The 17,108-nt window shown below is 43.4% G+C and overlaps 1 long non-coding RNA gene across 1 annotated transcript; it reads left to right on the top strand.

The window, feature by feature from the left end:
• Positions 1-5,575: 5,575 nt before the first annotated feature.
• On the top strand, positions 5,576-16,747 carry LOC108585033. Its single transcript, XR_001900825.3, has 4 exons — positions 5,576-5,648; positions 11,117-11,177; positions 11,402-11,488; positions 15,230-16,747. It is a non-coding gene; the product is annotated as an uncharacterized LOC108585033 (long non-coding RNA).
• Positions 16,748-17,108: the final 361 nt, after the last annotated feature.

The raw sequence follows: 17,108 nt of genomic DNA, 5'->3' as shown, positions 1-17,108 counted from the left end.
CGGCTGCTGTGAGATAATATTTCCCTGTGGTTTTCGTTTGCATTTCCTTAATGATTAATGATGTAGAGCATCTTTTCATATGCTTGCTGGCCATTTGGGTATCATCTTTGGACAAATGTCCAGTCAAGTCCTTTGTCCATTTTTAAATTGGGTTATTTACTTCTGTTGTTGTTGTTGTTGAGTTGTAGGAGTTTTTAAAAATACATTATGGATATTAAGCCCTTATTAGATATATGATTTGCAATATTTTGTCCCATTCCATAGGTTGCCTTTTCACTTCATTGATTGCATCCTTTGACACATAGAAAACTTTAAGTTTGGTATTATCCTGTTTGTCTATATTTTCTTTTGTTGCCTGTGCTCTTGGTGTCACGTCCAAGAAATCACTGCCAGCCCCAATGTCATGAAACTTTCCCCTATATTTTCCTCTAGGAGTTTTATAATTTTAGGTCTTATGTTTAGGTAGTTAATAAATTTAATGTTAGTGTTTGTATTTGGTGTAAAGTAAGAGTCCAAATTCATTCTTTTGCATGTGAATATCCAGTATTCCCAATACCTCTAGACAGAGTTTTAATCTGGTAGTAGATTCAGAACACTGTGCTGAGTGAAAATTGGTGGTGATTATTTCTAACTATCTAACTAACAATTAAACAAAGCCTTGAGGTGTCTACCCCAGAAAGCCGACTCTGAGTTCGCTAGAAATTTTATATACAGGCACACCCAAGACTGGCCTAACAGTTGTCAGTTCTCAGAAAATTTATAAAAAGAACTGCCACCTTGTGCCCACTGCATACTGGTACGCTGAAAGTCATCCAGACTGGCCCTTCAAAATCCAGAATTTCAGTTCATTGGAGTCCCTCTCATGGGCTTATTAATGAATATTCATGTTGCTGAGTTTCGCCAAGCAGGAGGCTACACTGGCAGAGCTACCATATACATAGAGTGCTAATCTGCACATCCTGTGGTTGTCAAGTTTGTTTAAAAATACTTGCATTTTAAACACTTAAATTAGGCACGCCAAGGAAAAAAGCACCATCCTGGCAGGTCTGGTGTTCCAAAATCGAGGGAGGAGACCACGAGTCCTGGTCTTTCCACCTTCCACCAATGAACCTTAGTGAGCTTAGCCCCTGGACAGAAGGAAACTGAGGGAAGTAGCAGCTAGGCTGTGGCCCAGGACACAACACTCAAAGGGGTGCATGCTGTCGCTAAGCCCAGAGGGCAATCAGATAAGCCATGCTTCCAGATTAAAAAAAAAAAAAAAAAAAGAATTCATTTTCTGGACATCCACTCCCAAAATATGAGCTTGTGTTTGCTGGGCTCAGCTAACTATGGAATTAGGACTTCTTTAAAGCATCCCAATAAAGGCACCTACCACTCCCCAGTCAAATAGTAATTTCTGGATCTCACAACTCTCCTGCAAACCCCTCAGCAATTTTTCTGAAAAAGCCAAGGACTCCATGTTTGGCATCCCACCCCCTCCCCATGCTTCCTTGAGAGGCTTCCGCAGCTTCTGTTCCTGCTCCCTCCTTGGGTGTTCGCCTGGCATGGCTTACATTTACTTAGTTAGCTCCACTTCCACTCCAACACATCCCATCTGAGGGAAAATGCATGAAACATATGAACGTGAGAACTTCCATGAAAGGACAAACTGTCTGCCTCTGAAGTCTGTCCGACCTGGAGGCTCATTTTGTCTTGGAAACAGCACTGTTCAAAACCAGCGAGGTGCTCCAGCAATCCTTCATCTCTCCACTTGGCTCAGTGGACTGTATGGATTTCTGGCACCTGAGTTTTCTGCCAAGTGGGTGTGCTGTTCTCCTACAGACTCTGCAGAAGCAGCTCTCCAGCCTCACACGTGCTTTGTCCTAAGAGCTGCCATCTTCAAGCCAGGCCCCTGGCACGTGTCTTCACTATGAAGTTCTGAAGCACATGCTCAAGTTCCAAGGTTCTCTCAGGCAGGGGCCTTTCTGTGGCCCCATCTAGAATACCTTACTAGTATTTTTGCCTTATTTTTTTAAAAAGAGGGTCTTCTAGAGCATATAAACTGCAAGCTTAGTATCCACTCCTAGTGGACTGTATTCTAAAACTTGCAAATTGTGTTGTTCTTACCAGGATTCATATACCTTCATATTAAATAGATATTAGTTTGAACCACATGAAATTGCCTTATTTTTGCAAATCAAAAACTATCAGGTATCAACAGTTGCATATGGTTCAACCTAAATGACTTCTAGGTTTTCTACCTAATGGATCTTTCCCTACTTTTGGCTAACACAGTGAAACCCCATCTCTACTAAAAATACAAAAAATTAGCCGGGCATGGTGGTGGGCCCCTGTAGTCCCAGCTACTCGGGAGGCTGAGGCAGGAGAATGGCGTGAACCTGGGAGGCGGAGCTTGCTGTGAGCTGAGATCGCGCCACTGCACTCCAGCCTGGGTGACAGAGCGAGACTCCGTCTCAAAAAAAAGGGAAAAAAAAGTTACAGTGAAAAATGTCACAAAGACAATGAGCAACCTGGGAAAATTCCTTCCTTCATTCCTCTCTCTTTTTTCCTTTTCCTCTTTTCTTCCTTCCTTTTCTCAATAAACATTGATGAAGTGCCTTGGAAATACAAAAGCCCATTTGCTGCGGCAAGTCCTGCGAGGTCACAGAAATGAGTGAGGCACAGCCTGGGACCCCGAGCAGCTGGGGCCCTGGCAGGTGAGCGCACAGGAGAGGACGCACTACAGAGGTAGCTGGTGTTCCGAAGAAAGTGCAGGTGAGATGCTACCCCGCGGCATGCAAAGGAAGGGAAGGAGGCTTAGGAGGGCTCAGGCCACACAGCCACTGGCCCTGAAGCCCACGCTCTAACCACTGTGCAGCACCTCCTCTGCAGGGGAGATGCCTGCAGGGGCCAGCGAGCAGTTCCACAATGGGAGGAAACAGCATCAAAGCAATCACTATTTAGAAAACGCCTAAGGTGCAGTTTGCTTATATTCTAGGATAGTCAGTATAAAAATGCTGGAAATATACATATACACGCATATATACACATGTATATGATTACAGATTACATCTAATTAATCACTGTCATTTAGCCTTAGTTCTCCAGTTGCCTTATATACTTAACTGTGCTACTCTACTGCCCGGACCAGCGGTTTCAAACTGTGGTTCCTGGACCAGCAACATCAGCATCTCCTGGGAAGCAGGGCCGCTGGTCACACCTACTGTACTAGAAATGATGGGAGAGGGCCTGGAATTCTGTGTACTAACAAATCTTCTACAGGATTCTCAGGTATGCTAAAATTTGAGAACTACTGGACTAGAGCCAACATGATTAGCAGCCTCAACACTACGGCCCTTTTTCACCCCCTTTGAAAGTGTACACTCTGAGTTGGAAGAAAACCTTTGCTCTCTTAATAACATTTCCATTGCAATACCCTTTAAACTATTTAATTAGTAGATGCCTTTTTCATAGGTACTAAAGGTTAAGATTGTGAAGTTCAGGTTAATGAGTATTTTTTGTTTTATGATCAAATTCAACGCAGATAATATTTAAAGTCCACAGCTTTTCTAAGAAAGGCATATATGACAGTTCTGTCTTTGCAGGTAGGAGGCAGAATGAAGAAAGAATGCAAACACATTAATTCATTCATCAAACACTTACTCCAAGTGTATGTTTAAGGAAAATGGCAGAGGGCTTTGCAGAATAGAAGGTCATGTCTTGAACACAGAAGCCCTGTAGGTTAACGCAGCTCTGTGGGGCCCATTTATCCACCCGGCTGGAATAATGGGTTTTCTGCTTCCTCCCACTCTTCTCCCCAAACCCGGCAAAACTTATAAAAAACAATTTAACTAACTTAGGCCTTCAAAATTTACAAGTCTAAAACAACAATTAGCTTTGGTAATAGTGTCATCATTTAAAAATGGAAAAGGCGGGCTTTAAAAAATTTGCCTACAGCAACGGGTTTTGAAAGCAAAAATGCAGATGCCTCAATGTTACTGCACTGATGTCCCAGAGCCCCAGTCTCTGTCTCCAGCTCATCCTCTACCCTGCCACCAATGTATCCTTCTAAAAATCACACTGCAGGCAGCTCCTTAAGCCATTTGGGCATAAGGTCCACGCTTTAGAGACTACTTTGTGTGGCCCTTCCCAAGTCCGCCCATCTCCAGCCTCCCCTCTCCAACTTGGCCGTCTCCCTCCCTGGAGCCTTCCCCTCTACCAACCGTGCCCCGAGGCTGGCCCAACTGCTCCAACTGCCCCCTTCCTTAAAAGGGCCTTCTCTGCCAGGCATGGCCTGTTTTGTTTTTGTTTCTGTTTTCGTTTTTTTTAGGACTCCATTAGGGCTCTTCTGGCTACAGGAAACAGAAACTCCACCCAAAATAGCATAGAACAAAAAGAAAGAGAAATGTACCAGCACAGAAAACCAAGGTGGGAACTCCCCACATGAGCCTCTCCAGAATGAAGCTCTCGGTTTAACACATTCTCCATCTCCAGCATCGGCTTTCTTCTATGGCTTCATTCTTTGATGTCTGACTCCCCAAGTGCCAGTCAGGTGGACCTCTTGCTCCGTGTTCATGTTCTGTGCCTTAGCAAGCCCAAGGGGAAAGAGTCTACTTCTTTCTTATCGTTGTAAGTGCAATTGGCCAGCACTGTGTTTGGCACAGATTAGGGGCTCAATGAATATTTAATTATTATTAATTATTAATAGTTAAGCATGAATGAATTAATGAATGAACCCACCCGTGGGGTGTGCTCAGTGCAATGAGAACTGTATCTAAGCTACAGAGAGGCAGCCAACTGAAGGTATAACCAAGGCAGGCTTGTGTAGGTTAGGGAAGACTGCAGGGAAGGACATGCCTGGGATTGGCCCACAAAGCACGGCAGGAGTTCCCCAAGTCAGGACAGGAGCCTGGGGGAGACGAGGGGGAGGGACACTGCAAAGAACTGGAAGATGCTGTGTAAAGCCTGAGAGGCATTACACTGGCTGTTGGGCTCAGAAAACTTGAATTGCTCTGCTTTGCCAGTCTCTTGGACACAGCTAGAGAGAGGGACCAGCCGAGGTGAAGCGATGTGTGCATGTGTGTTGGGTGACAGGGTGATGAGAACAGGGTCAGAAAAGGCCTTGCATGCCACACTGGGGTCGAGAGGCTGGTCAATCTCAGGTGACCAGGAGCTCTTGAAGAGGCTTTCCTTCAAGCCAGGACAGCTGGCGGCAGGGTTTCAGCTCCCCTGCCCACTGGTGGTCATGAAGAAGTTACTTCCACCGCTCCAATTCCCAACTCTCAGAGCTGTTGTGAGGATGGAAGGAGGTGACCAACTGAAAGCCACTCCTATAGCACCTGGTATGTGGTCGATACCCTATGCGTGCTAGCGCTTCTTCCTTTCCTTGTGAGCAGGTTGACTTTACACTGAACTTACCGGAGTGGAAAAAAAAATCCAATGCATTAAAATCTCCATGTATATCATTTTACAATCCCAGAGTTCAGTGGTGTTTCAAAGCTACGCTGAGAGAGAGCTGGGTCAGGCATGACTTCCTAACCTTCAGGAGGGTAACATCAGCCTCAGTTTCCTCTCATCCCAACGGGCTCCATCATGATTGGAAGAAGTGAGACGCATGCTTGTGTCTGAAGAGTCGCATTTCAGACTCATCGCCTTGAGATACAGTAAAGGTAAACAGAGCTTTACAGTATTGCTCAATCCTTTTCAAATTCATATAGCTCAAGGCTAAAAATGCACACAGAGACTGTTCTCTTAGAAATCACAGAGGCAGGCATGTGTGTAACGAACACGTCTCTTCTTGAGGAATTCCCTCAGCCACACCTATTTCTTTATAAGAACAAATCAGCCCAGAGCAGAAGATGATTAGAGTCAAGCGCAGGGGCACTGAGTACCGATATTGGGAAGAGGAAAATAATTCCTAATATAACGCTTTGTTTAGAAGCTTTAAAATTAGACACACAGCAAATCTGCTCACTTTGTCAATGTGGTTCAGTGGAAAGTACAGCCTGTTCAAAGTCAGACAAGCCACCTTCTAGCAACTGGGTGTTCGTGAAATGACCTGCAAGTCACAAGTTCTATGACCCTGGGAAGGTCGCCTGGCTTTCCTAAGCCCCGGGTTTCTTGTTTCTTTGTTGGAAGAGGAGGATCGATAAAGTTAAGGGTTGTCACGAAGCAGAATGAAATAATGTAGTTTATGATAGATTAAAAACAATGATATGCTTAGACTTTCTGAGGGGAATAATTGTAACTCTCCTAAAATCATTTGGGATTAAACATAATAAAAGTCCCTTATATCATGAATTGTTTTACATGGAATTTATATGTACTGTGGTAAAATATAACTGCTTTTACTCTGTTAAAGGTGTGTTGGGACATGCATAGCCCATAGTTCTGTGTCTTACTTCTTATCCTCAACTTGGGTATTAAAGTGTCTCTTGCAAACGACAGTGATTTGACTTTTTAAATAATTTTTTAAACCACTGAGTCACTTGAGAACAATCAAAGTTGCATGTGTAAACTTTAACTTTCTCTTCTGATACTTGGACTTCATTAAGTTCATAAATGGGGACTTAGGAACAAAGTGAAATATTAACTTTGCGGAAACTTCAAAGTGATTGTGTATAAGGAGAGAGAAAACCAACAGGGACATTTATAAACTATCATCATAAGACCCGGCCAGACATTTTTTTATTGAAAACTGAGTAATGCCAGTTCTGCAACCTGGTCCAGAGGCCATGAAAACAAACCGATGTAGCCCTGACACTTTCATTTCCATTAACGACAATGGGAATGATTCAGGGAACAAAATCCTTCCTCTTCCCACAATTGATCCAGGACCTCACCCACCCACCCCTACAAATTCTTATAGGCCAAGCCTTTAATTCTGAGAGACTACAAGTGGAAGTTTGACCTTTCCTTTTTCAGAGTCTGCAGGTTCCCAACTCTTCATCTGTTGTACCAATGATCTGAGAGGTCCCCCTTCCAACAGAGGGCTCTCGTGGCCACATCCAATGCCGCAAAAGGGGCCATGTTTCATCCTATTCTGTTAAAAAAGTTTCCTGGAAATATCACAACTTGCTAAGAATCTGGTTTACCAGAGTTCATTAAGACTCTTTAGTGGCTGGGCACAGTGGCTCACACCTGTAATCCCAGCACTTCAGGAAGCTGAGGAGGGCGAATCACGAGGTCAAGAGATTGATACCATTCTGGCCAACATGGTGAAACTCCGTCTCTACTAAAAATACAAAAATTAGCTGGGTGTGGTGGTGTGAGCTTGTAGTCTCAGCCACTTGGGAGGCTGAGGCAGAATCACTTGAACCCTGGAGGTGAAGGTTGCAGTGAGCCAAGATCGTGCCACTGCACTCCAGCCTGGTGACAGAGGGAGACTCCGTCTCAAATAAAAAAATAAAAAATAAAAAAATAAAAATAAATTTAAAAAAAGACTCTTTAGCAGAGTGCCTTAATCTTACTGAATGCATTTAACTATAAGAGGTCTACATATATATATATGTTTTGGAGCCAGGAGGTAAAGGATGACAGCTGTATTCCAGCAGTGGCTTCTGGGTTATTTCCCATGTCTGCCCGGTAACCAAGATGCTACATTCCTACCCATTTCAGTAAACACTAGAGGTCCCCCTTTTCTGATTTAACACCACCATTTTAAAGAAGGGTAGTGTGGATTATTGGATTAAAATTAAAATGAACCTGAACTTGAATAGCTAAGCTTTCTCGATAATGGTGACAAGTAAGGTGAGTGGGAATGAAGGACAGCAGAGGGTGGCGGGGAGCTGACGGGTGTGTTCTAGTTCTTCTGGGGATGATGGCAGCTGCCAACTTAAATGCAGCACCAACATCCACTTACCCAAGCTCAAAGGCAAGGCAGGAATGAGCTGCCAGCCGAACTGGAACATCCAGAGACAGAGGCAGGCCGAAGGGCAGCTCTGCGAGAGGCTCAGATCTGGCCTCAGGACTCAGCTTCTCTCTCCCCATCTCCAGGCTCTACTTTTTCTAGGCTCCATTCTCAGGCTCTATGGGGTGGTGGGAAGGATTCAGCAGCCCAGGCTCTACTTCTTGTCTAATTGAGCCAAGCAGAAAGAGGGTGAAAGGCCTGGTTCCTGGAACTCACAGTAAAAGTCTGTTGTGTTCCCCTGGCTCTGACTTGACCACATGGCCACCCTTGAACCAACCACTCTAGCCAGGTACATGGGGTCCTTCCGCGTGGCCTTGAATCAGAAATCCACCTCTGGGATTAGTGGGCAGATGTGACTCCACCAGAAGCTCCTAAACTAAGGTGGCTCTGGGTGGCAAAAATGACAGCTACTCACTGTGGGGGTGGAGTGGGGAGACTGCCACATCCTGATGAAATAGAAACAAAGATGGCAGCTGGAGAAGCCCAGGAGAGGTAAGAAAGTGGGTGACACCCAGTATGAGGCCAAAGAAGGAAAATAATGGGCTCTGCTAAAATTGTGTGTCCTCCTTCCAACCCTCCTGGTTCAATGTAGCTTTGAGCTTTGGTATTTCCTCTGTACAGGGAAGAGAATGAGACCCAGTCGGCGGCTCCTCATTCGCCGTACATATCAGAACCACACCTGCAAAACTGTTTCCCAATGACACAGGCCCTAGGCTTGTGTTGAAGTCTAAATTTAGGCTTGTGTACTTGGTGTGTAGTTGATGTTAAATAGTGATACACAGGTGTTTGGAGATAGAGAAAGGTTTATTTGGTTTGATTAAAGTGAGAAGGTAGGAAGGCAGATTTTAAAAATTTGTTTTAATAAAAACTAGAAATGGGGAATTTTTAAGGTGGCTAGGGAGTAAGAGAGGAGATTTAGGGAATTGAGGAGGAAAGCCTGTGTTTTTAAAGTTTTAGATAATATTTTAAATAACTAGAGCATTATATGTGGCATTCTTTAAAAACTTCTCAAATTTATAAATCAAAATTTCAACTTTTACTTTGTCTCACTACTTTCAACTTTTTCTCCCCTTACAAAGGTCTAAAATAATAACTCTGTCCTTCAACTTTTTCATCAACTCCTATAGCTTTTTCCCTCCAGTTTCTTCAAAAACAAAAATACAAAAGAGACAAACTCCCCTAATTAAAAAAAAAAAAAAAACAAATTAAAAAAGTCAAAAGTCAAGTATAATCTCAACATCCCATACTCAACAAAATACCCAATTTAGGTGAGGGGCTAAGATTCCTCAAACAAGAGTCTCTACTTCAACACTTACCAACTAAAAAACTAAGTGCCAATAGATGACCCACAGACATAAGTAAATATACTCTCAATTTCTCACCTCAAATCTATTTAATTAAAAAAAAAAAAACCTTTAATCAAGAGAACCGCAAATACATATTATCTTTTATCTTTTTAACATATCATCCCACCTAGACTAATACACAAACATTAATATTTTATTCACAGCCAAAAACCACCATATAATTACTAAAAAGACAGAAACAGCCCATCAATTTCACCTTAAAAATAAAAGTAATCACCCTACATCTACCAACACTGTTCCTACAATTAGGCCAAACTAAAATATAAACAAGAGACTACCCTGACTTAAACATTATAAAAATTATCTTCCAGAATAAATTATTTGAAAGTCCCATGATTAAAAAGCCTCGATAAAATTCAAAACATTCAACAACCCCAGAGAGATCCCTAAAATTAAAACTCATATAGACTCAGCCTGTTGTCCCCCCACCGCCTAGTGAGAGCCACTGGGAAGAGCTCTGAGGTTGGGCTCAGGGCAGGCGCTCGGTGGGTCAGGTCCAGAAGAATGCCTCCTCATCATAGCCTGTACAGTCCCCATAGGTGGACAGCAGCCCCAGGTGACAGCGTCATTTACCTCCTGCAGTCAAAGGTGATAAAAGTGGTGGGATGATTCCTCTCAAACACCTCTCTGGAGATGTAAAAACATAAACATCTTGAAAAACTGGGTTCTTCATCAAACTGTGGCCCACCAATGTTTAGGGATCCCCAAGATCCCTTCAGAGAATACATAATGCCAAAACTGATTTTATTACATTAATTGCCTTCTGTGATTGACATTGCAACTAACCTTTAAGAAACGACCACTTGTTGAATTGTTGCCTAGTATATATTTCAAAGCCCACATTTACCTGAAAAGGCTATAAGAACCTTCCTCTTTTTCCCATCTACACATCTGTGTGAGGTCAGAGCTTCTTCCTATACTTCAAACAAAACAATATATCCCAGGTTGAATACAGGAGCAGATGTGAGAAGCCAGCTGTCTTCTTTTAAGGCAGACATTAAAGAGAGTTACAAAAACGTAAAAACAATGCCAATATTCTCATCACTTTTTTATTTGGAAAACTGTCATTTTTCATGAAAATGTTATTCATACTAACACATCTATTACCATTTGTTTATTACTATCATGTTGAAAGAATTAATAATTGTTTTTATTTTTCTATTTTACTTTCTAATACAGTAAATATCAAGATTTAACCCACATAAACAGAAGCTCTTTGGGGTCCTCAGTAACTTTACAAAGGGGTTCTGAGGCCGAGAAGTTTGAGCACTTCTGGACTAGAATTAGATTCCTGGGATGATTTTTACAAGTCCTAGGCCCACAGAGCTGCCCACATGCTTATGCAGAGAAGGAGCACAGGCTACAGGAAGACACCCCCAAGCCATTGTGCAGCCTTATCTGTGCTATAAAACTTGAGGGAAGTGGGATGACTCAGTGGGTTCATTGCTGAAAAATTTGTTCTTGGACATTTTCAGCACGTTAGGTTTGGTCCTTTGTGTCATCAGCATGTAACTCTCCTTTCAGCCACAAGATGGGACTATTTGCATAGCAAATACTGTCTCGGGGGCTGCGTCTCTAAATTAGCTGTTTCCTAGAGAGATTTTGGATGGGGACAAGTAAGGAGGGTTTGGCGTTTGGCCCATCATATCCCTCCACACGCTGAATGTATTAGGATGACTTTCCTCTTCTGTTCCTCTTTGAAAACACCGATATTGAGGAACTGGTAAAAAGAGATTCTTTCTAATATCCACCCAAAGAAACCACTACCGGACTCCTAAGAGACAGGCTAACTTTTCCTTGCCCCTTCATTAAATTCTTTGATCCTACTTCAGTTAATTGTTTCCCATCATTTATATTTCAGGCAATAATCTCGGGAAAGGAGCCATGAAAAGGGAGCAAAGCCAAACCCTGAACCAGCACAGGTAACCGTAACCACCAGAGTTAACTGTGTGAAGAATGTTTTCCTAGAGGACTTTTCATGAGTTGTGTAAAAGTAGAGAAAGAAGGCTAGGGTCTAATTTACAACATAAAAGAGCCTCAGGAATATAAGAGGCATGGGAAAAAGTGGGACAGGTGTCCTTGAAAGAAAATGCTCCAAAATGTCTGATCACCTTTACTCTGTTGTCTCCCCTTCCATCTAACCCAGGTTCTCAAGCCCTGCATCTGACAATCACCTGGGGAGCCAAAAAAAGACAGGTGCTTTCACCAGTGAAGACTTTGATTCCATAGCCAGGTGGGGCCAAACATGGGCATTTTTAATATATATTTTTAATGTTATTTATTTTTTTTGAGACATAGTCTCACTCTGTCGTCCAGGCTGGAGTGCAGTGGTGTGATCTGGGCTCACTGCAACCTCCACCTTCTAAGTTTGGGTGATTCTCCTGCCTCAGCCTGCAGAGTAGCTGGGATTCAGGCATGTGCCACAGTGCCTGGCTAATTTTTTTTTGTATTTTTAGTAGAGATGGGGTTTCACCATGTTGGCCAGGCTGGTCTTGAACTGCTGACCTCAAGTGATCCGCCGGCCTCGGCCACCCAAAGTGCTGGGATTACAGGCATGAGCCACCAAGCCTGGCCATGGGTATTTTTTTAAAAGCTCCCAGAGTGAGTCCAACCTTCAGCCAGTTTGAGAACCACCAAGCCAACCAAATCAGCAATTGCTCAGACTGAGTGATAAATCCCAAATCATTAGGGAATTCTGGCTTAAATCAGTGCTTGGTAAAACCCAGTTTCATGAGCGGATGTAATCTAAGTTAAATCCATTCTCACTGCATCCTATCCCTCCCCATTTTATAACTGTGAGTGGAAGGGCAGGAAGTTGGCTGGTCAGCATCATCACGGTACCTGTCACCTACTATAATAGCTAAGTTATGCTCATCTTCATTTACCCTTGACTTTTGAGAAAAGACTGGGTGTATCAGTTACATGTTATTTCCAAAGAACCTCCTGCAGAGAAAATCTATAGGTTCTTTAGACCCTGTAACGCAAGCGATCTTTTCCAGCTCCACAACGCTTTCTGCATTAACAATTCAGGCTCTTTCTCTGGCAAATGAATACACACCTCTGCTTGGTGAAGCACAATGGGCAACATCATGTTTGAATCTACTGTCCTGAATCAAGTGACCAAGCCTCTCCAACCCCTAGGACCAAGACCCCCTCCACAATGGCACAGTTGTGGATCCCATCCAAAAAAAGGCCTCAACAATCTTAACTCTAAGATAGCTGCTAAAAAGCATCCTTTTCTATCCAAGCCTCCTCGGTGTCACTGAAATACTTTCTATGCTATTGAGCCGGGTGCCTCAGTTTCCTGTCCTGCAAAACAGAAGGGTTGCACGACATGGTCTCCACGATTCCCCTGCTCCTTCAGACTCCCGCTGCTCCTGATGCTACAAGAGTTGGTGGCCAGATCTTAGCCCAGTAAAGGAAGGAGCATGTGCTGAGAGAAGGTGCGGGAGATGCTGAGGCACCCTCTTGGTGAATTTGAGATACACTGATCCTTAGCGTGAACTTGGGGCAATGTGTTACATTTTAAAAGTTACCCATCCATTTTTCATTCAATCAGTGCTCGTTTCACCGAGTGAGGTGCGAGGCATTAGAATTAGGAAGTAGGCTGAGAAGTAGCCTCTGCCTTCCACTGATCTACCTCTGGGGAAAGAGACAGACATAGAAACCATAGATTTTTAAATGCAGGTGGGAATCAGAACTGCCTGAGGCTTAAAACACACATTGGCGGGGGCCACCCCAGAGTCCCCCTCACAGTGGCTCCTGGGAACGTGCATTTCTAACCAGCCTCTCAAGTGATGTTGATGCTGCTGGTTCCTGAGGGTCATGCTTTGAGAACCACTGATGAAAACAATGACGTTGGACACAGGGTGCTGAACTCTCATAAAGGTGGTGTGCAGCACGCCAGAGCAGGGAGGAGACGGGAGGCTGAGTGTGGCAGGTTCTATTCAATAGTAGAAAAGGACAGCTGCACTGGACTCCACAGGCTGCCAGGGATGCCCGTGGCACCCACCTAGCTCTCCAGCATGCCTGGCCTGGAACTGGGGAGAATGTAACGGCTCACAGGCACCCCTCAACCAAGAGGGGACAGGAGGTGATGCCATAAACACTTCCACTTCAATGCCTCTTAGGAGCAGTTCTACCCGGCTCCTGAGAAGGTGACCAGCTCCACAGCGTGCATATACCAGCCTCTCTCCTCCTCTATTTACCTGCCCGGCTTCTCCTCCTCCCCCTGGGATGCCTTTCCAAATTCCCCATCTGTACCAAACCCCAGTCTCAGGCTATGCTTCTCCAACGGGCCCAGGCTTAGACAGGCTGCAAATATCCTGTGAGGAATTTGAACTCTGTCGTGTAGAAAAAGCAAATAAGAGCTTTTCCAGAATTACAGCAACAACAATAACACTCTGAAGAGCACGGAGTCCCCACCAGCCGTGAGATGCGAGCATGGCACTGGGGAGAACCACTCAGGACAGGCTCAACCTTGTATGAAGACTTCTGCTGGTAAGCGAGGGCTGGACATTCACTCCTTGGCCTGGCCATGGCCTCTGTTCAAGCACATTGTAGGGAATCATTCCTAGGCAAAGATACCGGGACAGGGTAGCAGATCACATGGTGGAAACAGTGAAATAACCAATGAAAGGACCAGCTTGGATATAAAGATGGGCAGCTGGAAAGGAAGAAAATAATTTAGAAGGAAAAACCAACCAAACAAACAAACAAAAATGTGAGTGGGAGAGGAGAGGGGAGAGGTTCTCTGCTGAAACAGTTCGTCTGTAAAGGAGGACAGCCCGGTAACGTTGGAAGGCCTTCAGTCCAGAAAACGTAACTCTCTTTGGTTTGGCAGGAAGAAAGTAGAAACCAAAGAGAGCTTCGGTGCCTGCCCTAAGAAAGCAAGAGGACTTCCCTCCTTCAAAGGCAACCAGTGATACTGGCTCTTGCACCCTTCAAGGGATATTTATGACTTTGCACGAAAAAAATATACACAAACGCTTTTTTTGGCTGGATGCGGTGGCTCATACCTGTAATCCCAGTTACTTAGGAGGCTGAGATGGGAGGATCGCTTGAGCCCACGAGTTTGAGACTAGCCTGGGCAATAAAGCGAGATCTTGTCTTTAAAAAATGAAATAAAGTTTTAAAATAAAAATCAATAAAAATATTTTTTTCTACTAGTTTACTCAAATAATACCATATGGTACACACCACACTGCCAGGCCCTTTTCTATATAACAATTCCAGGTGCCCGTTCCATATCAGCCCATATGAGGGTTCTCATTCTTTTCCTGGGGTAATGTGATATTCCTTAACACGGATGTACCATAATTCATTTAAGCAGTCTCAAATTGATGGACATTAAGGTCATTTTCTAATTTTTGCTGCTATAACAAATAGTGAAATGAATAAACTGGTATAACATATTCTTAACGTGCTTTTATTATATCGAGGGCATGGATGATTTTTTCCCCACTAAAACATAGATGCAATTTAATATGACAAACCATATTTATTGAATAAAAATGTATTATCAAAAACACTTGTCATATGTATTGGATTTGTAGGGTATACTTTATAAGAAAATACTAGTTATTATAGCTCGTAATAGCAGTTTTCGGTTTGCATGATCTGTTTTCAGAAACAGATCATGTAAATATTGAGTGACTTTTAGCATCACTTGCCTCAGGATGGCCAAAACCAAGGGTGTTCGCTCAAAGCACTAAGGGCAGTAAGCACAGAACGAGGCACATCTGCTCAGTTGATTTAAGAAGCTTTGAGCCTGGAATCAGGAAACCTGGGTCTGATTCCTCACCCTGCCACTGTGAGCCTTTCAACAAAATAGGGAGGGTGATTCCTGCCCTATGGACCTGGCAAAGTGGTTCTGAGGGATGAAACGGGAAATTAGTTCACATACATGAAATGTGTTTAACACTAAATGTCTGAGCTCATGTTAAATCTCCTGTTATTCCTTTGTTGCTTACAGTGCTGTATGTGAAGGTCAGTAGATAATCCGTCTATGGAATAAGTTCTGAAATGCGTTTCATAGAAGAAATGACACTGGATGTGACCATTTTAATTAAATGCACCGGAATGGTGGCCCACATACATCATAATGTTTTTAAATTCAGCCAAATAAAAAATCAGTGGGAAGACGGATCACTATTGGCTAACCATCACAACTTTTTTTTTTCTGGCTTCCTCCCTTCCTCTCCATCTCATCTACAGTTATTAAAATCAAGTTTACTGCTAACAATCGTGATTGGAGAGAAATCTGGAAGCCATTCAAATCTGATGGAGTAGGTAATCTCTTTTTGCCAACTAACACTGTGTTAGTATTCTTGGATACACAGGTAACATCATCTCTCTGGATTCATTTGGAAATGATCAATAAAACAAACGAGAAAACGAAATTTAAGTACTTTGGAAACTGAAATGCTGGTGTGTCTGGAATTGAGAAATATTAGGAAACCTGCTCGTTTCACTCATTAAAACCTTCAAGACGTGTCCTTACCACAGCAAACAGGTACCCTCCCCCCACCCACTCTTCTCAGTGAAGCCATTCAAGTTTCCAGTCCCTCTTTTCTAGTCACTGACTCCATGGCAACGGGCCACTGACCTGCCCTTAAGGGAAACAGAATCTCTGGCAAGGCTGAGACTTTTAATAATTCCACTTGTCAACACAGGGCAGAGAGAAACAGATGGATTTGTTCCAACTAACTTAACAAACCTACTAACAAAATGAGTAGCCCCCAGCAAGTGACCAGGCCCAGTGTCCACAGTGTCCCCTGGGACAACCAAATATCACATCATTAGTGTCCAAGAAAATCCACACCACTGACACCTGTCCATCAAACTGCTCAGGGAGTGTGGGTGTCTTCCTGCAATATCTTCTTGATTTACCATTTCCCAGGAAGGTAAATGTATACTGGGTGCCTCATTCAAAGTGATTATTAATTGGATTACTAATTTCCTCCACCATTTATTTTTGACAAATAAATACAAAAATATCTGCACAAGAGGGCATATTTTGAGTTACAAGTTTCCTGATAGGAATATTGTCCAGAAATATCAGTTTCTGTTGACCAAACTTCCCTCTCGGGGGAGGACAAGAATCTAGAAATATCACTTTCAATATCCAGGATCTCAACTCAGCCCTAATACAGAAGAGACACTCCTCCTGCTCTCCTTTTCCTTGAGATGTTCGAGTGTGCATCCTGCAGTTTGTAACAGATTGCCTTTTTCGTGGCTTTGCTCTCTGATTCAGAAATATAAACACTGCTTCAGAGTTTTATTTTACAATTCATCTTCTGATTTGTCATGGCTGGGAAGGTCGGCTTTCATATCTTCTATTCTAAATTACTTTGGAAGAGATTTTGCAAACAGACTAAGGAATGGCTTTTGTCTGGACCGGAACAAACTGAAAGTTGGGACTCAAGTCCTCTCTCTCTTTTGTTAACATGTAAACAATCAGAAACCCCACAATTTCCCAAAGCAATTATTTGGAAAATAATAAACAGGTGCTTTGGAGACACTGGGTTATAAAAAGAAAATGGCAAATTATATTTTCATGGGCCCAGCTGCTGCATTGATGTGATTCTGTGGAAGGTTCTCCTAGGATCTGAAGCTCAATCAGCAAATCAACTGAGATCATCCCTGTCTGCGCCAACGGGACCACGGTGCCACCCTGCCTTCCTCCCTCTCAGGGCTTTCTGATGAAGCCCCTCTGCCAATGCCAGTCCCAAGTCCGTCAGCTCGAGGCTCCTTTGCTTCCCATTGACACTCGACGACAGGAGGCCCGTTCCGGTTTAACTAGGATTAGCGACCACTGGAAGGAGCAGTGTGGCAGGGCTGTACCTCTCATC

Source organism: Papio anubis, chromosome 4, assembly GCF_008728515.1.
Source record: "Papio anubis isolate 15944 chromosome 4, Panubis1.0, whole genome shotgun sequence".
Classification (NCBI taxonomy): domain Eukaryota; kingdom Metazoa; phylum Chordata; class Mammalia; order Primates; family Cercopithecidae; genus Papio; species Papio anubis.
The sequence above is the reverse complement of the archived record's forward strand: the minus strand, read 5'-3'. Positions and strand labels throughout refer to the sequence as shown.